This window comes from Delphinus delphis, chromosome 5, assembly GCF_949987515.2.
Source record: "Delphinus delphis chromosome 5, mDelDel1.2, whole genome shotgun sequence".
NCBI lineage: Eukaryota > Metazoa > Chordata > Mammalia > Artiodactyla > Delphinidae > Delphinus > Delphinus delphis.
In genome coordinates, this window is record NC_082687.1 from 7,383,037 (window position 1) to 7,408,728 (window position 25,692).

At 40.7% G+C, this 25,692-nt stretch overlaps 1 protein-coding gene across 1 annotated transcript in view; it reads right to left on the minus strand.

The window, feature by feature from the left end:
* SPARCL1 (SPARC like 1) overlaps positions 1-25,430 on the minus strand; it is a 53,323-nt gene extending 27,893 nt beyond the window's left edge. The window contains exon 1 of the mRNA XM_060011957.1: positions 25,034-25,430. The gene's annotated coding sequence lies outside the window, so the exon portion shown is untranslated. The remainder of the gene's footprint in view (positions 1-25,033) is intronic.
* Between the last annotated feature and the right edge of the window lie 262 nt (positions 25,431-25,692).

The window sequence follows — 25,692 nt, forward strand, 5'->3', positions numbered from 1 at the left end:
CTAATGCAGCTGAATGAGTCAAAAAGAAACATGTGCCCAGTTGGCCAGAGCTTGCATCACTCATCTACTCTCTTATTCATTTATTGAGCACTTACTAGACACTGCCTAAGCACAGGGCTACATGGTTCCTGTCTGAAGAGTTACAAACGAGGAAGTCAAGTAAATCAGTGATTTAGTATCATGTGATGAGTATGTACATAATGCTGTGGAAATACAGATAAGAAGCATTTACAGTTAGGTAGTTAATGTTGCTAACATTTACTGAGTCCTAAGGGCTTAAGTTACAGGCACTGTTCTGAGGGCTTTGCACATAGTAACTCTTTGAATCTTCCCAACAATTCTACAAGGTAGCACTTTATTTTCATCATTTTATTAGTAAGGAAACTAAGGTTAAGTAACGTGTTCAAGGTTACTCAGTTAAGTGGCAGAACCGACATTAGAGACCTAGCTGTTTGGTTTTATGTCCATGTTCTTAATCAGTACTCTCTACTGCCACTGTATAGAAAAGACTTTCAGAGGAGGGAGTTCTTAACCTGAGATCTGAAAAACCACTCAGTACTAGTTAGCTGTGTGAAAGATGGAAGGGCAATCTAGAGGGTGGAAACAGCATGGGGGAAGGTCCAGAGTCATAAGACAGCATATGTTTGAGTTGCTAGGGTGTTAGTGGGTGAAGCAGAGGGAGATAAGGCTCAAAACAAGGCAAGTCTCTGTGCATTAAACTAGGAATTTTAAGTTCCAGTTGAAAAGCTATGGGTCTTCAATGACTGTAAGTGGGGGAATGATATAATCAGATCTGAGTGTTAGAAAGGGTCCTTGGGACAGCGATGTGGGGGACAGATGAGTAGAAAGACTTACTAGGAGGAAATTGCAATATCAAGATGACAGGTGGTCAGAGCCTTAAATTTTGCCTCTGGTCTTGAGAACGGAAAAGAGGGGGATAGATCCAGCTTGTACTGGCTCATGAGAGCCAGTTGTTAAATTTCCAGGAATTTGGTGAGCTGGCTATTAAACAAAGCCATCACTGAAAATTAAAGTATATACACTTACAATTTAGTTATATTAAAAACAAAAGAAATAAATACTCAAAACTCATCATTTTATACTTATTTTACTACTTTTACTGCTACTACTCTCTTGAAGTTATTTATGCCTGTTGTATCTGTAGGTGGAAATACTATATAATGTGTGGTAATGCACTTCTCTTCCCAATTCTATTCAGTGATGTCACATTAGTAGCTTGAAATCAACCATGGTGGGAGGATTACACCATGGAAATCATCAAATGCTACTCATCCCCCACCCCCTGCAAAAGCTGGTAGCTAAACATTTGCCAGTATACCACTGGATAGTTATGAGAAATATTTAAAGCCGGAACAGATAAGACTCAATGTCAAATTGTATACTGTGGGAAGAAGCGAAGGACGAGTCTTGGGCTATCACATTTCTAATTTGGGCAACTGGGTAAAGGGTGGTGGTAATACAAGTATAAGGGATTATAAGAGTTTTAGAGGAAAGATGATGATTCGTTTTGGACTTGTTGGATTTGAGTAGAGATATACTTAAATGAATGGGTCTGGAGGTAAGCATAGAGTTTGGGGCTAAAGGTATAGTTTGAGTGTTTTTCGCATGAAAAGCTATACAGTGAGTAGAACAGAGGACAGGAGCCAGACCCTGGTGAGTGAAGACCATTAGGTGCCATTAGAGGATGGGAAGAACTAAACACACAAAGGATGAGAGAAAGGAGAGTCGCATAAGAAAAAGAAAACATTAAATGTTACAGAGAGGTCAAAGTAAACAAGTCTAGAGATTCTCCACTGCATTTGGAAATGCAGAGGTTACTGGAGAGTTGAGGGAGTGTAGTTTTGGTGCAACAGTGCTGGTAGAGGCCAGTCTCCAGTGACTGGGGAGTAGATAGACAGTAATGGAGTGAAGACAGTGAGTGTAGACCACTCTTAAGATGGTTGGCCATGAAAGGAAAGAGAGTGAGATGGAGATGGTAGCTAAAGGGGAAATGCAGTCACAGGAAACTTTTACTTGTATTCAGATGTGGTCCTCCAAGTCTTTTCTATGCTGAGGGGGAAACATAAGTAATGAATGAGAAGATAGATGGGAAGAGAGGAGACGTGGTAAATATCATGGCCTCCAGGGACCTGCACCTCCTGGGTTTCATACCCTGTGATTTTGCCCTTGGTTTTGTGACTAGTTCTGGCCAAAGGGACATTAGCAAGTAGGATGCCAGCAGAGACCTGGGAAGCACTTGCAAAGTGGGATTTGTCCTCCTGTGGAAGCCATCTTCCATGCTATAAAAATGCTCGGACTAGAGGCTGGTCCAGACCACTGAATGATAAGCAGCCACCTGAAGAGAACCCTGGAGGATGAGAAACCACAAGGGATGGTTCAGCCCCAGTTAAGCTCCCAGCTGGTTGGAGCCTCATGAGTGACTCCAGACAAAGTCAACAGAAGAATGACCCAGTTGAACTCAGTACAGATTGCAGAGTCATGTGCAAATAGGGGGACTGGTTTTAAGCCATTTAATTTGGGGCTGGATTGTTACGCAGTAATAGATAACTGAAATGGGGGAAAACAAAGAAGTTGCCTGAGTCATTGGGGAGGCAATATTGCACAGTGATTAAAGACGTAGGCTCTGAAATGGGACTTCCTGGACTCTAATACTTAATTTGCATAATCTTGGGTAAATTATTCAGCTTTTAGGAATCTCAGTTCTTTATCTGTAAAATCATGATGGACATTAAGTGAGGCAATAGACTCTAAGTAAGCCCTTGATAAATATTTGCTGGTCTCATATAAGCACAGGTGGAAGGTTTAACTTTGAAGAGAAGGAGACTCTTTGTTCTTCCAGACAAAAGGGAGGAAAAACTGTAAGGATACGTTGAGGTGAGGCCCCTAGAAATATCAGTCATTAAGTTGGGCTTAGTTACACCTTCCTCACATTTATAGAGCATTTCACAGTGTATAAAAGATTTTCTTGTATACTGTTTCACTTTATCCAACAAGAAAAGGAGGGTAGATAATATTTAGCTATAAAGAAACAGAAGCTTGAAGAATATAAATTATTTGGCTAAATGTGCAAGACTTAAGAGGTGAGCAAGGACTAGAATGTTGCACTGTGGACTCAAAATCCAGGGTTCTCACATGGTCTCGCAGAACAGGCTGCAAACTAGAAATGAGAAGTCTGGCTTTGGGCCCTAGTACTGCCAAGTCCTAAATGCTACTTTAAGAAAATTACTTAATCTCTCCAAACTTCTTCTATAGAATGGGAATAACAATTCCAATGTCAAAGGGAGCCACTGAAGTAGGGAAGCTCTTTGCAAACTCTGAAATAACATACACGTGTAAGTGATTATTATTTCCATTGCTCTGCCTGGTGGCTGTCATCAATATTATCATTATAGCCATTTATGTCTTATATTTAGTGTGGTATAAGGGAAATGAATCTTTAGTGTTCCTTACTTTTTCTCCTCCCTCTTTTCATGTCTTCTTCCCCTTGGTGATATCAAGCTACCCAGGAGTCCTAGTTACAAACTATTTTCACATTTAGTTCACTCAATGAAACAAACGCACATGTCCTATATTCCACATATTTAAATTCTAGTTTTCTACATGCAATGAATCCATAGGTAGAAGATAAGAAAATGTCTAAGTTAATGTCTTTCTAGTCTGGGTAAGAGGTATCTTCACATTGGCCTTAACCCAAAGGAGCTATAGAATGCTAATATTCTTGGCATAGCTGTGGAAAAGACATGAAGGCAGGATAAGTATAGGGTTTGTCATCTGAGCTTAGGTGGCCAGTTGTGCAGGATTTGGGGGAGTCAACCCCAACTTTTGCTGCATGGTCCCTGATTATTTACTGTGTCCCAGGTTGGAACTATTTTTTAGGGGTCTTATGTTTATTTCCATCCTGAAATCAAAAACAAAATTTAAAGACAGAATATGGTTATGTCATTTAGAATGTTTATAGCAAGTTGGGGGGGACCTTCAAGATGCTGGAGGAGTAAGACATGGAGATCACCTTCCTCCCAACAAATACATCAGAAATACATCTACACGTGGAACAACTCCTATAGAACACCTACGGAATGCTGGCAGAAGACCTCAGACTTCCCCAAAGGCAAGAAACTCCCCACGTACCTGGGTAGGGCAAAAGAAAAAAGAAAAAACAGAGATAAAAGAATAGGGACAGGACCTGCACCAGTGGGAGGGAGCTGTGAAGGAGGAACAGTTTCCACACACCAGGAAGCCCCTTCAATGGCGGAGACAGGGGCTGGGCAGGGGGAATCTTCGGAGCCATGGAGGAGAGCACGGCCACAGGGGTGCGGAGGGCAAAACGGAGAGATTCCTGCACAGAGGATTGGTGCCAACCAGCACTCACCAGCCCAAGAGGCTTGTCTGCTCACCCACCAGGGTGGGCAGGGGCAGGGAGCTGAGGCTTGGGCTTCGGTCTGATCCCAGGGAGAGGACTGGGGTTGGCTGTGTGAACACAGCCTGAAGGGGTTAGTGTACCATGGCTAGCTGGGAGGGAGTCCGGGAAAAAGTCTGGACATGCCTAAGAGGCAAGAGACCATTGTTTCGGGGTGCACGAGGAGACGGGATTCCTTCCCTGTGTGCCCACAGAGGCAGAGCACAGCCTAAACGAGCTCCAGAGATGGGCATGAGCCACGGCTATGAGCTCAGACACCAGAGAGGGGCATGAAACGCTAAGGCTGCGGCTGCAGGCACCAAGAATCCTGTGTGCAAGCAGAGGTCATTGTCCACACCTCCCCTCCCAGGAGTCTGTGCAGCCCGCCACTGCCAGGGTCGCGTGATCCAGGGACAACTTCCCCGGGAGAACATATGGCACCCCTCAGGCTGGTGCAACGTCACGACGGCCTCTGATGCCTCAGGCTTGCCCTGCATTCCATACTCCTCCTTCCCCCTGGCCTGAGTGAACCAGAGCCCCCTAATCAGCCGCTCCTTTAACCACATCGTGTCTGGGCGGGAACAGAAGCCTGAGGGCGACCTAGATGCAGAGGTGGGGCCAAATCCAAAGATGAACCCCAGGAACTATGTGAACAATGAAGAGAAAGGGAAATCTCCCCCAGCAGCCTCAGGAGCAGCGGATTAAATCTCCATCATCAACTTGGTGTACCCTGCATCTGTGGAATACATGAATAGACTTAAAATAAAGACTATTACAAGAGACAAAGAAGGACACTACATAATGATCAAGGGATCAATCCAAGAAGAAGATATAACAATTGTAAATATTTATGCACCCACCAGAGCAGCACCTCAATACATAAGGCAAATGCTAACAGCCGTAAAAGGGGAAATCAACAGTAACAGAATAATAGTAGGAGACTTTAGCACCCCACTTTCACCAATGGACAGATCAACCAAAATGAAAATAAATAAGGAAACACAATCTTTAAATGATACATTAAACAAGATGGACTTAACTGATATTTATAGGACATTCCATCGAAGAACAACAGGATACACTCTTTTCTCAAGTGCTCATGGAACATTCTCCAGGATAGACCATATCTTGGGTCACAAATCAAGCCTTGGTAAATTTAAGGAAATTGAAATTGTATCAGGTATCTTTTCCAACCACAGCACTATGAGACTAGATATCAATTACAGGAAAAAAACTGTAAAAAATACAAACACATGGAGGCTAAACAGTACTCTACAAATAACCAAGAGATCACTGAAGAAATCAAAGAGGAAATCCAAAAAAACCTAGAAACAAATGACAATGATAACATGATGACCCCAAACTTACGGGATGCAGCAAAAGAAGTTCTAAGAGGGAAGTTTATAGCAATAAAATCCTACCTCAAGAAACATCTCAAATAAACAATCTAACCTTACACCTAAAGCAATCAGAGAAAGGAGAACAAAAAAACCCCAAAGTTAGCAGAAGGAAAGAAATCATAAAGATCAGATCAGAAATAAATGAAAAAGAAATGAAGGAAATGATAGGAAAATCAATAAAACTAAAAGCTGGTTCTTTGAGAAGATAAAAAAAATTGATAAACCATTAGCCAGACTCATCAAGAAAAAAAGGGAGAAGACTCAAATAAAAAGAATTAGAGGATACCCAAAACCAGACAAGGACGTCACAAAGAAAGAAAACTACAAGCCATTATCACTGATGAATATAGATGCAAAAATCCTCAACAGAATACTAGCAAACAGAATCCAACAGCACATTAAAAGGATCATACACCATGGTCAAGTGGGGTTTATCCCAGGAATGCAAGCATTCTTCAATATACGCAAATCAGTCAATGTGATACACCATATTAACAAACTGAAGGATAAAAACAATGTGATAATCTGAATAGATGCAGAAAAAGCTTTCGACAAAATTCAACACCTATTTATGATAAAAACTCTCCAGAAAGTAGGCATAGAGGGAACTTACCTCAACATAATAAAGGCCATATACGACAAACCCACAGCCAACATCGTTCTCAATGGTGAAAAACTGAAACCATTTCCTCTAAAATCAGGAGCAAGACAAGGATGCCCAGGCTCACCACTATTATTCAACTTAGTTTGAGAAGTTTTAGCCACAGCAATCAGAGAAGAAAAAGAAATAAAAGGAATCCAAATCATAAAAGAAGAAGTAAAGTTGTCACTATTTGACAATGACATGATACTATACACAGAGAATCCTAAAGATGCTACCAGAAAACTATTAGAGCTATCAATGAATCTGGAAAAGTAGCAGGATACAAAATTAATGCACAGAAATCTCTTGCATTCCTAGACACTAATGATGAAAAATCTGAAAGAGAAATTAAGGAAACACTCCCATTTACCATTGCAACAAAAAGAATCAAATACGTAGGAATAAACCTAACCTAAAGAGACAGAAGACTTGTATGCAGAAAACTAAAAGACACTGATGAAAGAAGTTAAAGATGATACAAACAGACGGAGAGATATACCATACTCTTGGATTGGAAGAATCAACATTGTGAAAATGACTATACTACCCAAAGCGATCTACAGATTCAGTGCAGTCCCTATCAAACTACCAATGGCAGTTTTCACAGAACTAGAACAAAAAATTTCACAATTTCTATGGAAATGCAAAAGACCCCGAATAGCCAAAGCAACCTTGAGAAAGAAAAATGGAGTTGGAGGAATCAGGCTCCCTGACTTCAGACTATACTACAAAGCTACAGTAATCAAGACAGTATGGTACTGGCACAAAAACAGAAAGATAGATCAATGGAACAGGATAGAAAGCCCAGAGATAAACCCATGCACATATGGTCACGTTATTTTATTTATTTATTTTTTGTGGTACATGGGCCTCTCACTGCTGTGGCCTCTCCCATTGTGGAGCACAGGCTCCGGAATGTGGGATCTTCCTGGACCGGGGAACGAACCCGTGTCCCCTGCATCGGCAGGCGGACTCTCAACCACTGTGCCATCAGTGAAGCCCTGGCCACCTTATTTTTGATAAAGGAGGCAAGAGTATACAATGGAGAAAAGACAGCCTATTCAATAAGTGTTGCTGGGAAAACTGGACAGCTACATGTAGAATAATGAAATTAGAACACTCCCTAACACCATACACAAAAATAAACTCAAAATGGATTAAAGACCTAAATGTAAGGCCAGACACTATAAAACTCTAGAGGAAAACATAGGAAGAACACTCTTTGAAATAAATCACAGCAAGGTCCTTTTTGACCCACCTCCCAGAGAAATAGAAATAAAAAGAAAAAGAAACAGATGGGACCTAATGAAACTTAAAAGCTTTTGCACAGCAAAGGAAACCATAAACAAGACCAAAAGACAACCCTCAGAATGGGAGAAAATATTTTCAAATGAAGCAACTGACAAAGAATTAATCTCCAAAATATACAAGCAGCTCATGCAGCTCAATATCAAAAAAACAAACAACCCAATCCAAAAATGGCCAGAAGACCTAAATAGACATTTCCTGAAAGAAGATATACAGATGGCCAACAAACACATGAAAGGATGCTCAACATCACTAATCATTAGAGAAATGCAAATCAAAAGTACAATGAGGTATCACCTCACATCACTCAGAATAGCTATCATCAAAAAATCTACAAACAATAAAAGCTGGAGAGGGTGTGGAGAAAAGGGAACCCTCTTGCACTGTTGGTAGGAATGTAAATTGATACAGCCACTATGGAGAACAGTATGTAGGTTCCTTAAATAACTAAAAATAGGAATACCATAACGACCCAGCAATCCCACTACAGGGCATATACCCTGAGAAAACCATAATTCAAAAAGAGACATGTACACAATGTTCATTGGAGCACTATTTACAATAGCCTGGACATGGAAGCAACCTAGGTGTCCATCGACAGATGAATGGATGAAGAGGATGTGGCACATATATGCAATGGAATATTACTCAGCCTTAAAGAGAAATGAAGTTGAGTTATTTGTAGTGAGGTTGGTGGACCTAGAGTCTGTCATACAGAGTGAAGTAAGTCAGAAAGAGAAAAACAAATACCGTATGCTAACACATATATATGCAATCTAAAAAAAAAAAAAATGTTCGATGAACCTAGGGGCAGGACAGGAATAAAGACTCAGACGTAGAGAATGGACTTGAGGACACAGGGAGGCAGAAGGGTAAGCTGGGACGAAGTGAGATAGTAGCATTGACATATATATACAATACCAAATATAAAATAGATTGCTATTGGGAAGCAGCTACCTAGCACAGGGAGATCAGCTCCGTGCTTTGTGACCACCTAGAAGGGTGGGATAGGGAGGGTGGGAGGGAGATGCAAGAGGAAGGAGTTATGGGGATATATGTATACATATAGCTGTTTCACTTTGTTATACAGCAGAAAGTAACGCTGTAAAGCAATTATACTCCAATAAAGATGTTAAAACAAGCAAACAAACAAAAATACAGAATGATCCAAGTAGGAAACCACTTCAAGTTTTAATTGTAAAGCAGATGCCTGTGTTGTAGTTTTAGAGATAGGACCTTGTGGAACAATCCAGTATCTATTTAGAATGTAGAAGACCTTGAGTTCTTCTCCTGTGTTCCAATTTGTCCTTCAGACCAGTCACTGGGCATTTTTATCTCACTGAGCTCATTGTATTTGATCACTGTCACACACTGATCAAAAATAATTTCACAGCCTTTAGCTTCTTATTTTAAGAACCGAACAAATGCGCTGATTTGTATGAATAAGACAGAGTGGAGAACTTTCCTGGGAAACAAGACACTTTTGAAAACAACTGTCAAACTGAAGACTACAGGAGTCTTAATTAGCTGATGCTTGCAAAATACTTCGAAAATGAAACCCATGGTGTTCTTGCTAAGTATGATGAATACCATTTATTCTTGGATAAGTAAAACGTCATATATTTTGAGACATTTGAATTTGTGTGCGCTCTCTACAAGATGCAGATTGTTATTTTTGCAGAAAAAGCAAATGAAACTCTATATGAAAAATGCAGAAGTGAGACAAATTTTTGAATAGAGTTATTATTCTTGAAGATGTAAATATGCAGTGGTGATGTGAAATTAGATGAATATTATTTTTCCCAAACGTGTGAGCTGATTCAAAGGCAGCAGTATAGCTGAAAGAACACGTGGTATGAAATTGGAAGATCTAAGTCCAGACTTGAACTACTTTTTACCAGCAGAGAGACCAGTCAAGTCACTGGTTTCTTCATCTACAAAACAGGAAAAATAATAGTAGCTTTCCTACTTATCTTCTAGGGTTGTTTTGAGACTCAAATGTGATCAGATAGTCATGTGATAATTTTATTAACTGTCAATATGAAATGAAAGATATTATTTCTTTGAAACATTGATAAGGCAAAAAATGGCTTAATAACCCTAATAAGTAATAATCCACAGAGACTCTAATTCATCCTTTTACTTATAGTTCTTAAGTTATTTCTTTCTTACCTTTGTCCCATTGTTTCTTTCCATGGGTCTAGAGAGGTTAAAGGTGAGAGATGGTGGGGAAATTCAAGGAGAGCCTTTTCCTTCTCTTAGGAACAAAGTGTCTCATTACCAAACTTTTAGGAGAACCTTATCTGGAATTTTAAAAGATGACTGCTAGACTCCATTTTTTAGGTATGGCCTTTCTAGGGAAGCCCAGGATTTAGAATTTCAAATGCCTGCAGTTCTTCTACTCGCTGGCCCATATACCATCAAAACGATTATCCAGATGAAACGTTTGACATGGCAGAAATAGGTCTTCCATTAAGAACTAAACACCCACGAATGTCAATTCTCTTCTAGCTCATGCGAATAGTTGTCTTGACAGTTTCTAACATTTTTCATTTAATATGTATAAACAGTATGGTAAAGTAAAGATGCCTATCAATTCTTTGCTGTTCCTCCCATTGAGAGGTGAAGTTGAATTCTCCTCCCCTTGAATCCAGACTGGCCTTAGTGACTTACCTGACTGAACAATTAAGGCGGAATTGATGTTCTGCGACTTTGGAGGTTAGCTCATAAGAGGCCTTGGGCTTTTGACCTTAATCTCTCGGAGTACTTGTTTTGGGAGTTCCAAGCCAGTTTGTAAGAGACTGTCACACCACAGGAGACACTGTTCATGGTCCCTGCTGATCCCAGCTATCCATGTGTCCTTGCAAAGGCACAGTGTATGTGAGTGGAGCCACCTTGGACCCTCCAGAGTGGCTCACCTGCCAGCTCAGTACCTCTGAGTGACCTGCCCAAACTCCTAACGCACAAAATCTTGAGAAATTGTGTAATAATTGTTGGTTAAAGTCACAATTTGTAAGCAGCAATGAAGAACTGGACTGAACATTAAATATCTTGAGAGAAATATTCATTAGAAGTAGAATAACTTATGTTCATCAAAGTATTATTTTATTGAAAAAGTAGGTTCTTATCATTGACTGTTTAATATAGTAGCTAATGCCATGGCTTATATTTTTTGAGATTTTACTATGCGCCAGGTACTATGGTAAGTACATCACCCATGCATCACCCATGTATTCCCACCTGTCACCTCACCTCCACTTCATAGAGTATCCATCCATCCAATGAGAGCTTGCTGCACATCCCCCTGTGCCACTGTGCCCAGTCTTGAGTGAGGAGCATGGAAGCCAAAGGAATTTCCAAAGGGGTGGCCTTGACATTCTCAAAGATCTCTCTCTTTCTAGCTCAGGAGAAATTAGTATGTTCTGCCTGTTCTATAATGTGTAATTGAGGGATCCCTTTAACTATATTTAGAGGATCCCCACAGGCTTATCTTAGGCAAGAGTGTGCGACAGCCTTGTTCCCACACCTCTTCATCATCCCTTTCGGAGTTCCTCATCTTACTGTGTCACCCATCACTCACTAATCCCACTGGGTCTCATTTCACAGCTTCGGTCGGGATGGCCTCCTGGAGGCAGGGCTCTACTCCTCTCCTCAGGCATTTGCCAGTCCTTCAGAAAGTCGCCACCTCTCCCTGCCCTGGGGTGTAGGGGAGGGATGACTTTGGACACATTTAATTGTCTTTGCTCAAATCATACTCTGATATCTGTCCTTTAAGTTCCTCTTTCTCTGTGAATGCGGGGCTTTTTCATATTTACATCTATTTATTCCTCCCTGCTTTTTTGCATATTCTTTGGGGTATAGACTTTTGAGTATGGCCAGAGGTAGATGTGCCACAAAGCTAAGAAGCTTAAGTTTCAGGGCTCCTCTCTTTTACAGGCTCCTTACAAATCCCTACGCCTCATTTTGATCTTTTTATTTTTCTCACTTTTTTGAATTTGTCAAGTTTTATTTGTGGCCAAGTACATGATATATATACATACATATATATGTATGTGTATATATATATATATATATATATATATATACACATACATATATATGTATAAATATGATATAGAAATATACATGCTATTGGAATATATATAAATATACAAATGTTTTATTGACATAGGTTAAAAAAAAAAAGCATGTTCTGTATTTGTACGTTTCAAAGGTCTATACACATCTATTAAATTGAGCTGGTTGATTTTAATACTCAGATCCTCTATGTCCCAGCTAAATTTTTATCTTCCAGATCTGTCAGATTTTGAAAGATTTATATTGGAATCTGTTACTGTAATTATGTATGCATTTTAAAAATATTTATTTATTTATTTTTGGCTGCGTTGGGTCTTTGTTTCTGCGCACGGGCTTTCTCTAGTTGCGGAGAGTGGGGGCTACTCTTTGTTGTGGTGCACAGGCTTATTATTGCGATGGCTTCTCTTGTTGTGGAGCACGGGCTCTAGGCACACGGGCTTCAGTAGTTGTGGCTCACGGGCTCAGTAGCTGTGGCTCACGGGCTCTTGAGCACAGGCTCAGTAGTTGTGGTGCACGGGCTTATTTGCTCTGCGGCATGTGGGATCTTCCCGGACCAGGGCTTGAACCCATGTCCCCTGCATTAGCAGGCAGATTCTGAACTACTGTGCCACCAGGGAAGCCCATGCATGCATGTTTTAAAATGAGGTTCTTCTTTTATTTTTATGTTTTTATTTTTTTAAAAAAAGAAGTCCCAGGACTTCCCTGATGGTTCAGTGGCTAAGACTCCACGCTCCCAATGCAGGGGGCCTGGGTTCGATCCCTGGTCAGGGAACAAGATCCCACATGCATGCCACAACTAGGAGTCTGCATGCCACAACTAAAGATCCCACATGCTGCAACAAAGATCCCTCATGCCGCAACTAAGACCCGACGCAGCCGAAATATCAAGCAATCAATAAATATTTAAAAAATAAAAATGAAAAAGAAGGTCCCACACATTGTGTAAACCTCTGCTTCACAAGTGATGTTCACCTGAATGCCTGTGGCATTTGTCATGTTGCAGGACTTAGTAATATCTGAATGATTTGCTTCATAATGCTAATTGCATGACAATTCACCTTTGAGACCTCCCTAGCCCCTAAAATGATCAGTTACATGAGTCCTATTCTTTTTCTGCATTTAGCTCTTCTCTCTACCCCCTAAGTTATTTTATTCTCAACCTTCTTAAAATTTCTTTTCTCTGAATGCCAGGTTCTTAGCTTTCTCCTCTGACTACTCTTATTTGAATTTCCCTTATTAGTTAAACTCTACCAGCATATAAAACGTCTTTGGATTCAATGGAAATTGTCTCTCTTCTTTAGTTAATATAGTAAGTCGGTCGTTAAGTTCAGCTGGTTGGGAGAAGAATTTCAAGTGTTTCAGCTCTGTGAAAGTACCAAGAATTACTTATTGGGGTAATTCTCTTCCGGGATTAAGAAAAACAGCAAATCATACCTAAGAACAGTTCCAAGTAGCCTCATTCTCATGGCGTTGGGACCCGCTGGGGAACAGCGCTGGGCTTTGATGAGTAGTTTTTGTGCGAACCGCTAATGAAAGCGTCCACTTCAAGCAGGAGTGCCTTCAGGATTCATCATGCTTCTCGGGTGCCTTATCGAGAGCCAACACACTGAATAGGGGAAAGACTGCTCGCCCAGTGGTACAACGTTACTCATTACCTGCCTTCTGTGAAAGAAGCAGGTACAATAAACCCCAGCGGATTCAGTGGCTGAGGTTTGAGGAGTTCTTTGAAAACAGGGTGAAAACCTAGGCTTATTTATGCCCTCAGAGGGGAAGCCCTGGAAGATTTATTCAAGCAAGGAGAAGACACGGCTTGTCTACAGCTGTACATTCTGCCTTTCCCGCATTGGGAAGAGATTATTTTTCTCTGAATATCCAGATATCTTCCACTTGCTCCCCCCAAATCCACTCCACACCCACTCTCCTGCCTTCTCCACCCTGAGCTGTCACAGGGCCTGTGTGAACTGTAGCATCAGGTTCTCTTGCACGATGGTTTCTGTTGGGTTCAGCTAATGGGGTGACCAGGCAGGAGAGATTTGAGGGAAGGAGGAGAGTAAAACCAGGGTGTGTATTTTCTCAGCGCCGTCTCTGTGACTGTGTCCCTCTCCGGAAGGTCACAGCCCCTCTCAGTGTCCCTGGCTCGTACAAGCTGAGCTTTCACTAGTCTATTCCTACAACACCTTGAGACTTCTCTATGCCCTGCCCATTCTTCGGTCAATCGTCCCTCAATTCCACTCTCCTCAAATCCCCAAATTCAGTTTTCCTGCCGGGATCTGTCATTTCCTTGCTAGACCTTGACCCACAGTACTTGATCCAAATTTAGGATTCATGGGTTTGAATATAATTCAGACCCCCTGCCAGCAGAGCTGTGCCCTGCTCCCCAGTGATGTCCTGTTTCAAGTCTTTCTATAGTTGCTATGGGTTTGTATAAAGATTATTTGAAGATGAAGACCTTTGAGATTCAACAGCGAAGCCTTCTCAGAGCATCCCTTGTCTGACTAAAAGCAGAAACTTCTGAGAAATGAGAACTACCATACATTCCCTCTTCAGGGTGGCTCTATTCCCAGTAGAGAGAACAAGGGTAAATCTACCAGTTTCCTCTCCAGGGCAGTTTTATCACCTTGAAAAAGACAGAAAAACCACTTATACCTTTATGACAAATATCATAAACTCTCTTATCTCCAGTTTGTTCTAAAAACCCATTTGTCTTTCCTAAAAAATCCTTTTGTTCTTGCCACAGAAGCTGTTTCTCTCCCTTCCCTTTCTCCTACCAAATTAGGTCGGTAAGCCTTTAACAGTTTAAGGAGCCAGCTACTTTTGTTGGCCTCTCTATGCATATAAATAAACGTTTTTCTCCTATTAATCTGTATTTTGTCCATTTAATTTGCAGGCCCCAATTACTGAATTTAAGAGGGTAGAGGAAAAAGTTTTTCCTCCCTTACATTGCCTTAGCAGGTGCACATATTTCTTTTTAAGTGGAGCATAGCAGTCCTCAACTTTGGAGAGAATCAAAAGTTACAAGGTATTAACACGTGACTAGCACTCAATAAACTTGATTTCACCCAGGATCTGAAGGTGTTCTAGAATCGAAGAGTTTTAGAAAGAAACATGGGCATCTAGCTCTGGGAGTGTTTTGTGTTGGAACTTGGCATTTTCACTTTACCCTCCTATTTCTCTTTTCATGTAATTGCTTGAATGTTATGAGAGCAGGATTACTCTGGAGACTTGGGAAATAAATCAATCTCTTTGTTCTTTTCCCTTCCATTATAGTCCTTTCCCACACCAAAGGAAACCCAATTCAGTAGCTTAGTCTGACTAAACATTTTAAACATTGTTCTAAATATACTGGTTTGGGCTTGTTAGTCCCAGAATGTGTAGAAATTTGCCTAATCAAGGGTAGTCTAATTAGGACCTCCCTGGCAGTCCAGTGGTTAGGACTTCACGCTTCCACTGCCCGAGGCACAGGTTCCTTCCCTGGTCAGGGAGCTAAGATCCCCGCATGCTGCATGGTACAGCCAAAAAAAAAAAAAAAAAAAATAGAGAGAGAGAGAGGGATAGAGTAGTCTAATTAGCCACATTGAAGCAAAACTGTATTCTGCATGAATAATGCTGCACAAGGGAGTCTGTTGTTAATTCTTTTTGGATAATGACTATTTGGGGTTTCATGGCACTGAAATGTACATAGCACATCCAGTAACTGGCTGGGCTACGGATGTCTACAGATATTAACCCTGTTAACAAGATGCTGGGAAGCATAAGGTGAGTCAGCCACCTCCAGCCATGACCACCACCTCAGACCTTACTGTGGCCACCATCTAAACACGGGATTTAAGAACAATAAAACAATAAAGAACCAAATGTAGAGTAAGCGGGGGCTGGAATTTTGTGTGCCGTCGTTTGGAAAAGAAAAGAAGTTAGTCAGATCTCAGGCTATAGTAACCTCCAACATTCCTACCCAGAGTAGTTTTCAAATTATAAGAAAACATTTATTTGCTTTTGAAATCAATCACTTTAAATTGTTTTCCTGTCTCAAGAAGACATCAATCTGTTGTTTTTATCGGTGACCCGGTGCTGTCACTTCCCACCCCTCCCTCCCCCTTGCCTATCCAAGAAGCTACTGAATGCATGGTCACTGGGAATGCCAAGGTCTATGCCCAAATCTTGAAGCTCCCAGTTTAAAGCAAAAGCTTCCAGTAGTTTCCTCTACCTGTATTTTAGGAAATTACTGAGGAGTTTTCCTAGAAAGAGCTTCATCTATACCCGGTGTGAGGTCCTCAAAGCCTGCTGTTACGTGTGCTGGAATTGGGGAGCAGGGAAGAAAAGGAGGAGGAAAGAAGACCCTTGGGGTTCAGCATTTGTGTTTTGTTTCTTCTGAATTCCAACAGAATGCTGTGTAGATTTAGAGTTAGCTCAAAGTTGCTTGGTCTCCAATAAAAGGTTGGGAAATCCACTAAACAAATGGCTTGAGGGTTAAAAATGATTCCATTGTGCTAAGACAGCATGAAGATCTGACCAATCATGGTGTCTTGAAACCAGCTACAAGTTTTCTTTGACCCATAATCAAGATTAATTCTTCTGGCTTTTGTAGATTTCAGGCCACCTTCCCACTGGGTCTCTATCATATTATACAGATGATTAGGTAACTCAAGTTGAATCAAGTATGGTAAAAATGCATTACTTTTGGTGCTCTTTGAGGATAACTATGAATGGTGGATTCTTATCCTTGTTTATTTACTTTTTATTAACTCTATGGGCATATCAGTATTATTGAACCTATGGTAAACTTTATCCTATTAAAACAGAACAAAAGCATTTACCTGTTCATATTCCACTCATATTTAGTTAAAAACTTATGAGTTGATTGGATGCTCCTAAAAATTTTGCCCATTTGGGGGGATAAGCTGCAAATCCAGGTCTTATACATATTCAGTGGACTACAGTGGTTATGTTGTAGTGATAGAGATCTGATTAGAATGTGGTTGGTAGTTTTATTGTTTCAACAATTATAGAGTTTTGCCAGGTATTTGTAAAATACGTATTTCCATAAATGACTATTTCGAGAACTATCTCCATTTATCTCAATTAAGTTTGAGGAATTTGGGGTGACCCTTCTTTTAGCACTGCAGTTTCTCCTTATCCTTAAGGGAATGGGTGGCACAGGGCGCGAAAGACGTCAGGAAAAGATTTTAGGAGGATACTGGCTTAAATAACTCACTACTTTTTTTTCTTGTTTGACATGACATTCCAAATTCAAAAAGAGAAGTCATCTTGCTGAATCAAAAATGTGTCTGTGGACGATTTTGCTTTGCTCAGCTAATGGATCCTGGAGGAGATCTCCAGAAACTCCTGGCATCAGATATGAACATATTTTTCCTTCTTATGGGAATGGGGGTAGTAATAGTATGACCATCATTCCTAAGTAAGGCCGGTCAAGGTCACTGCAACCTTTCTGCATAGTTGCCTAAGAGAGAAGGCAGAACACAGACACATCCCCCCGTGTCTGAAACCCCTTTGTTTAGTTTCCTTTTGTATCAAAAGGATTGGCCTTCACCATGGGAGAGGCTGTAACTGGATTTCACCATGAAAGGGGGTTGTAATTAGATTTCTCAGCAGGTCTATGAGTTCTGTCCCTGGAAAAAACAGAGAAAAGGGCCTGAATATTCTTTCCTCTAGCTGGAAAGGTAGCCAGCCAAGCCTGCAGAGACTGGTCTGAAAGGCCCCAGCCTCTGATGGAACAATGTCAACTCTGGCCTCCAAGACTGAGTGCGTGGTCCTTCAGGTTGAGGGTGCAAAGCAGTGCAAGTGATAGCTAAAGATTTCTTGGCATTTGGTAGGAAACATAGGACATTCCTCCGAATGAAACCCTCTGACTCTTGGTCTCTCTGTCTCTTGGCGTCCTGAAACTTCTATCTCCTAGAGAAGCGGAGGGCACCTAAACTTTGGAACATTCTAGAACATCATTCTCCATCTAGATTTAGGAATGAACTTACACAGACAACCAGAATATATTTTTGGGTACTGTGGTTCATTTTGAGTTCTTAGTTGTATTGGTTCCATTTCAGTTTCCATAATATTTTCTAGAAGTTTACATTGGAATGCAGTTATATCAGAGAAGGTGTTTGTATTTGATTTCTTTTCAGTTGTTACAGTTTTTAAAAAGAATGTTAATTGAAATTCACATTTAAAATGGTGAATTTTATTTTTGAAGTTCTGCTTGTTGCCTTGCCACGTAAATCTACTTAACCTAACCATCTATCTCCACTGGGCACTCCTTGTCTCGCTAGGTCTCTTTTCTCTTCTTATCTCCTTGCTCTTTCTTTTCCTCCTAAGCATTAACAAGCTGTCTGACCACTGAACCAGAGTGGAAACATGGCCATCCACACTTTTAAAGGCAGGAACAGGCTTGGAGTCTACTCTTTTCCATCTCTTGTATTGGCTATGTCAATGACTCCTTGGAAAGTTTAGTGTTGGTAGTTTTTTAAACTGAATTTCCTTCATGCTGCCTGGAGCTCCTCAGGCAGCCAGTATTTTCCCTAACCCTCCCCCTTGCTCTGCCACCCCCCGTTGTTGGCTCCTTCCTTGGCAGCCTCAACCAAACGTATAAGTCCCCCTCCTTCTCTTGGAGACCAAGGAAACTTCCTTCAGTATTTTTGGTTTTCAAGGCAGACGATGACTACGTGATCTGTTTGTCTTACCTTGTCTAAGGTCAGAAGAACTGAGAATGACGTACATATGTGCAGAAAAAGGAGAGGTTTGCCCTGTCTGTTTTCCCTGTTACTTTACTTTTCTTCTTATGACTGGCATCTTGTTTCCTGGAGTATGTACCTCTACATTTCCAAATAAGGCCAGGTATCTTTTGTTGAGTTTGTTTATATCAGGGGAAGACTGTAGGCTACTATTTTTAGCAAGTATTATAACTATGGAAAAATTTCCTTTCAGGGAAATGTAGTAAACAAAATGATTATTATCATTTTGCTTCATAATCAGACTCAGACAGAACATTCTCCTTCATCCTGACTTTACATGACGGCCAAAGGCTTCATTATCAGAGAGCAAACCCCTTAGTCATATTTTGGCTAACGTATACATGTTGTTACCTGATCCAGACTTAACGCTGTTGCTTTAGGGCTTTTAAAGTATGACTGAGTCTCTTGGGAGAGCTCTATAGCTTGGCGTTAAATGAATCTGAAGATTTAAGAAAGATGGCTTTCTATTTTGAGTTCTCTGCGGAGTCGCCATTTGACATCGAAGTGTCCCAGTCCTGCCAGTGTATACGATACACTCAGACTCAAAGATGCAGACTTTTCTAGGGCTCTGACTGCAACTGTCTGTCATCCTGCCTGACTGAACCTACCACTATGTGAGTCTAGGCTAGGGATAGATACGGTTCATGCCCGTCGGAACTTTCAGTCTAACCAGAATTCAGCATTAAACATGAATCAAGCAGAGGACAAATACTTTTAGGGCTTCACGTCTCCCACTGCTCTACCCCTTCCTCTCAGAGGATCTGGCCTTCTCTCTGTTCCTCAGTCTACGGTCCCTCCTGCCACAGGATCTTTGCACGCTCAGACTTCTCTTGTCAGCATCCACTTGCTCCAGCTGCCACTGCCCAGCATGCACACCTCCCACAGGGCTAACCTCTATTTAGGCTTCCGATCAAGGAAAGCCACACCTGACCTTGAGTGGAAGTCGGGATCCTTACGTGCTTTCTTAGAAGAAAGGTGCTTTTCCTTCGTAACACTTATTTCAGCATATAATTATACAATACACACTCAATACAATGTGAACTTTTTCGCCCCCCAAAATCATGCTATAACAAAAGGGATGTGCCCTATATTTTAGCACTTCTGAGGTCTCTCGCATAAAAGGATATTGTCTCAATTACTTCATTTTGAACAACAAAGTACCATTTCAGGCAAACAGCCTGAAACGATCTCAAACAATGTTTATTTTTGTTCTTAGGAAGGTCACCCGCACGATGGAAAAGGAGATAAAGATATTTAAAGCAGATTTAGCAATTATTCTTGAGGTATGACTTCATTTTTGCAACTGTTGGAATTACACAGTTTTAGAAAACCACACTTTAGAGACTCAAGCGGCTTTCAATAAGCCCTTTAAAGAGTACTGGAAAAAGCCATATAGGAGGTAATTAATATGTAGAGATCATCACCATGGAATGAGAATCTATGCTTGGGGCTCAAATCTGCAGCGCTAGCAGATTTCTGAGAAGTGAGTTATAAACAGCTTGCAGAGGATTGATGATGCACTACTCTCTATTAGACAGTTACAGAGTGGCTCCAGTGAACACAGACAGTGTTGTTAAAGAGGCATAGAGAGAGTGTTAACAAAATCATTTCATGAAATATGAGAATAAAAAAGTCATTCTTATAAGTATAAAATATTTTAAATGAAATGAGATTTAAAATAATGTATTTGTAACAATAGAGTAAGCGTCCTAAGCATACCTTCCAATATTATCCATCCGTGTGTGTATTTAGGTTGGCCAAAGATTTTGCCTGAGGACCTTTTTATTAGAAAAATGAAGGTGGCTTTGTATTTGAGGTCACCTTATGTTTGGGCAAATGTACTTTTGAGAAAAAATTATCAAAGTATAGTTGATTTACGATCTTGTGTTAATTTCTGCTGGACAGCAAAGTGACTCAGTTATACACACACACACACACTCACACACACATATATTTTCTTTTTCACGAATGCAGTTTTTATTAATGTGATAATTTGATTAACAACTGTCTCCCTAACTACACAGTAAGTACCACAAGAGCACAGCCATTCTCTGTTTGTTCCTGTAGCATCCCTGGCATTTCACACAGAATAGAACTGAGTACATTAGTTGTTTGAGACATAAGATAAAAATATTACTTATTTCATGACCTGGAAAACACTGGAGAAACTAAAACAGAAATTTTAATAAAAAGTATTTTAATGAAAGATAAGACGTTTTGATACATTTTGCCCTAGTGTTAATCAAGATGAGAAGAATCTCTTTTACTCCTTATAAATGTAAAAATCCTTAATTATTCCCTTTTATCCTTTTAAGAAATTCAATGGTTCCTGTTTATACAAGGATAATTCTGAGGCCTGTTTTCATTGCAGTTTCCTCACTGGGAGATTCCAAGTTCAAAAAAAGCCATTCTTATCAGAGTTAGACCAAATGAGAAAAGTATTAAAAGAACGACTACTTCTTGAGCACTTCCATCCATTGTTTCAGTTAATCCTACAACAGTCTTATGAATTAGCTGTTATCCCCGTTGAAGAAGTAGGGGAAACTGAGGTTTGGTGAACTTCACGGCCAACCTTTACCACTGGTCAGATCCTGTAATAAGAGCCTTACATAGAGTATCTCATTCAATTCCCATGACAATTTTATGACCATTATTATCTCTCTTTTACATATGAGAAGATGAGGCAAAGAGTGGATAAGATAAAAAACTAGAGAGTGTAAGTGCCAGGATTCCAGTCCAGGCAGCCTGCCCCTGAGTCCCCTTGATTGATAATCACCTGGATAAGCACATCGTGAAGGTGGGAGGCGGTAGCGGGGACTCGGGAAATGGCTTTAGTGTGGGGCCCAGCCTGTCCTACAAAGTGAGGTCCTGTCTCTTTCTCCTCCTTTGCCTTCCCGGTTGCTTTTCCCTGCACTCGACAGTAAACTGGGCACCGTGTCGTAGCTTTCTTGTTCATTTTCTTAACACCCATTCACTGACTCTTTAAAGGAAATGTTTGGCGTACATAAGTTGGTTGCATAATAGGAAGGAAACAAGCCAGGATGGGGGACTTCATTTCTCAAGGATTTTTAAAGCAGACTAAGAGTTATTTCACAGAGAGGGCTGTGAAACTCGAGCCTCTCTGTCCCCTTTCATTGCTATGACTACAGGCTGCTCCTGCTACAGAAAAAGCAGCTGACATTTCAATTCTAGGAACATAGAGGAGAGGTTTACAAAAACAGAAAAACAAAAAACAAACCCTTTTGTTTGAATTTCAGTTAGAGAGGAAAAAGATACCCCCTAGAGCAAGTCAAAACCCCTATTCCTGCCTTTAGAAAAGATAAGAAAGGAGAAATGTTCGGGCCTTTTCCCCCCTCCAGGTAGGCCAATAAAACAGAGTTGAGGGCAAAGCATCATTTCGCCTCATTCCTCTTAATGGCAATCTGAAACAGAAGACTCACTGTGGTTTCGTTTGACTTGGCCATTAAGAAGCTACTAATGGATGAAGCAGTAAGGACTGAGTAATAAATACTTCAGGCTGAGGCCCTCTCAAGGGCATACGGTAGTGTCAGATTTATTTTTCCATTTCTTTAGATAAAAAAAAGACAATTCAATGAATATTTCCTTTTTGACCCCCACTATTACTGCCAGAAAAATTATTCCAAGTGTGTAATCAAACACTTCCTCACTGTGTGTCTAGTACTCTGCCAGGTGCTATACCTGACATTTAAAAAGCATCTTATTTAATTCCTACAATGACCCCATTGTGGGTATTATTATCACTATTTGCTTAATAGATGGGTAAACTGAGTCCTGGAGGTGTGAAGTGACTGCCTAAGCTCACAAAGAGGCAGAGCCAGGATTCAAACTGAGGCGTGTTAGACGCTGAAACCCATGCTCTATCTGCTCTGTCGGGCTGACTCTGAGGCATAGACCTGGCATTGACATTTTATTATACAGCAAAGTGTGTAAGTACAAGGAAGAAACCCTGAGGGAAATCTTAGAGTAAATTCCCTTTCTACAGAGTTCCATTCCGGACATATAGGTAGACTAGTGCTTTAATATCAGCTATGATCGATAGATTGATTCAAACGTACCAGACATAGCTGTTTTCCTCGTTTATCACAACAAATCTCCAAGGTAGTAACTAATTTTATGATCCCCATTTTGGCAAATGAGGGCACGGAGGTTCAAAGTGTCATCTGTGCAAAGTCACAGACCCTGGGAAAGCCCAGATACAAACCAGATCTGTACGTTTCTAGAGCCCATGATCTTATTCACTTTATTACACCATCTCCTTACGATCAGTCGAGACCACACACTCTGTTCCCCAAACTTCTGATCATCTTTTTAATTAATTAATTAATTAATTTTACGGTCCGCGGGCCTCTCACCGCTGTGGCCTCGCCCGTTGCCGCGCACAGGCTCTGGACGCGCAGGCTCAGCGGCCATGGCTCACGGGCCCAGCCGCTCCGCGGCATGTGGGGTCTTCCCGGACCGGGGCACGAACCCGTGTCCCCTGCATCGGCAGATGGACTCTCAACCACTGCGCCACCAGGAAAGCCCTCTGATCATCTTTCGATGCCCAAGATAAAAATCAGGCTAGCCTCAGGTGGTACTACCTGTGCAAGCCCAGCCTTTGGGGGAAGATGCTCTGTGGGCCCTGTTTGAACCAGACCCTGGCCTAACTGGGCATCTCTTGGGCAGCCAGACCTACTGGGGAAGTTCTCCTGGATTTCTGGGCCCCCCTTCTCCTTCACTGAAGGGTGTTCCAGAATGATATGTGAGGGAAAAGGGCATCTGAAGTCTGAAAAACAGTCGCTTATGTTCTTGGTGGAAAAAGATTCCCAACATGTTCTGGACCTTGTGCTAAACTTAGCTGAAATAGCAATGCTTGTGTACCGTTACATATCAACTGACTAAAAATAATAAGCTGTCAAGAGGAAATGAAATGAAGAATATTTTGGAGTTGTCCAGATATATCACTATTTATTTCATTTCCGTCCTCCCTATTTATTATTTTTACTTAGTTGATAAGTGAAACTGTGCATAAGAGCCTATTGGGGATTAAATACCAAAGGACCTGGAAGGAAACCCCAGTACTCAAATTGCTAAATGGCTGTACAAAGATTCCCTGAAAGAAAAAAGGCAAGATTCATTAATAACGTGTACATATTCTTTTCCAAAATGTGGAAAGCAGCATTGTTTGATTGGATGATAAGCAGATGAAACAGACTGCTGTGCTTTGTTGGATCTTGTTAAATGGATAGAAATATAAACTTAAATGTTTCCTGAGAGGGGTGTCCTTTTTTTTTTTTTAATATTCATAGTTAATGTACCCATCAACGTTTAGCTGAATAAGCTGTGAATTGAAAAAAACTGGTATCCATGAGAAAGGGGAGAATCAAAAAAAAAAGGATTTCTGCTGAGTTGGACCAAGTGAACATTTCTATTCAGTGTACTTAGGCCCTGGGCCAGAGGGGAGCTCAGATATAATGCCAAGGTGACATATTTAACCTCTGTGCAGATTAAAGGCAGTTCAAAAGAGATACTCTCTCTGCACTACCTCTTGGTTATAGTATCAACAGCATTGATCTGCAGTTGAAAACATGGTTTTCTCCTGCAAGGTGACCTCTAATACCCAGGAGGAATGAGGGAGCGTGACTTGCATTATTGTTTTATTTTAGAAGATAGAGCCAGAAATGAAGGTACCTTACAATATAGGAGTTATCATAATTTTTTAGCTCTTTGATTCCCCTCCCTCATTTTTCCCTTGCTAAATTAGACATCGTTAGGAATTAGAAATTTTATGTATGTGTGTGTGTGTGTGTGTGTGTGTGTGTGTGTGTATCCTAAAAAATGATAGAAGATGACAAGAGACAGTGAGTCAGAAAACTATAAAAGGGAGTCAGGAAAAAATAATCACAATAACTAAAAAATAATCAAAGGAAAATATAGTATTATAGGGATTTTCTTACCTTTTGGAAAAGCAAAATGTTCCATTTCTACATTGCTGTTAGGTACAGACTGGGACAGTGGTGGTGACTGAATAACTTCAGATAATTTAAACATGGAAAACACCCAAATTACTTTGATTTGAAAGTTTGTGTTTTTTTTTTAACAGCTACTTTCCTTTTGATTTATTTAATACATTTAGTAAACTATTTCTGTAAAACACATTTCAGGATTTCAGACTTCACCAAGATCTGAATGCTAGTCTGGCCAACAACATTTCTGCATTTCTAAACATCATTTATTAGTTCTTACTATTTAATCTTGGAGAAGAAAAGGAAACATGAATTCAAGTGTTAAAATTCCCTAGTAAGTAGCTTTTCTGTAAATCATGCAAAAGGGTTCTTTTGTTCTTGTTGTTAAAAAATGGCTTTGTATTAGGCAAAAATATTAGACATCTTTATCAGATCATGCAAATCAGGTTAACAAATACAGTAAACTTATTAAAATTTACCTTCAGGTAGGTGGCTGGACCCAGAGCCTTGGCAGAAAATTGAAGCTGAATCCTGTCTTTGCACACAGTCAGGAAATAAGTTTCACAAACGCCCAATACTCTTTGAATCTCTTTCCTCGTCAGCTCTGCTTCTTTGCCCAGAAACACATTCAGGTCTATTGGAGTTGAAATTCTGCTGCTCTGTCAACTACTCAGGGTCTGAGGTGACAGACGAATTTGGAGGTTGGCACAGGGACGTATTTCAGACTGTCATCGTTTTTGTTGCAGATTCCTGCAGTTCTCCAGCGGGCTAGCCTCTCACTCCAAGGGCGAGGGCGCGCTCAGCTTTACAGGCAGCGCAGACCTACAGGGAGAGAGCTCATTCTGCCGGAGAGAACGGGTTAACAGTTCTCCCCTCGAGCTCTTGTTCTCAGAGGCTCGTAACTTGGCCAGAATATAAGCACTTGGCTCCGTATGCCTTTTTCTTGTCTTTTTCAAACAACTCTGAAAGGTTTTACAAGCGGGATCCCTTTTGGGGGAATTTTTATTTTAAGACTGAAAAGAAACTCCATGCTGTGGTTTCTTCCTAAAGGAAATCGGTGGGGTGGGGCTTAAGGAAGGGGTAAGAATAATTGCAGCAGATGCATTTCTACATTGCTTCTGCAAAAATTGTTCTCACG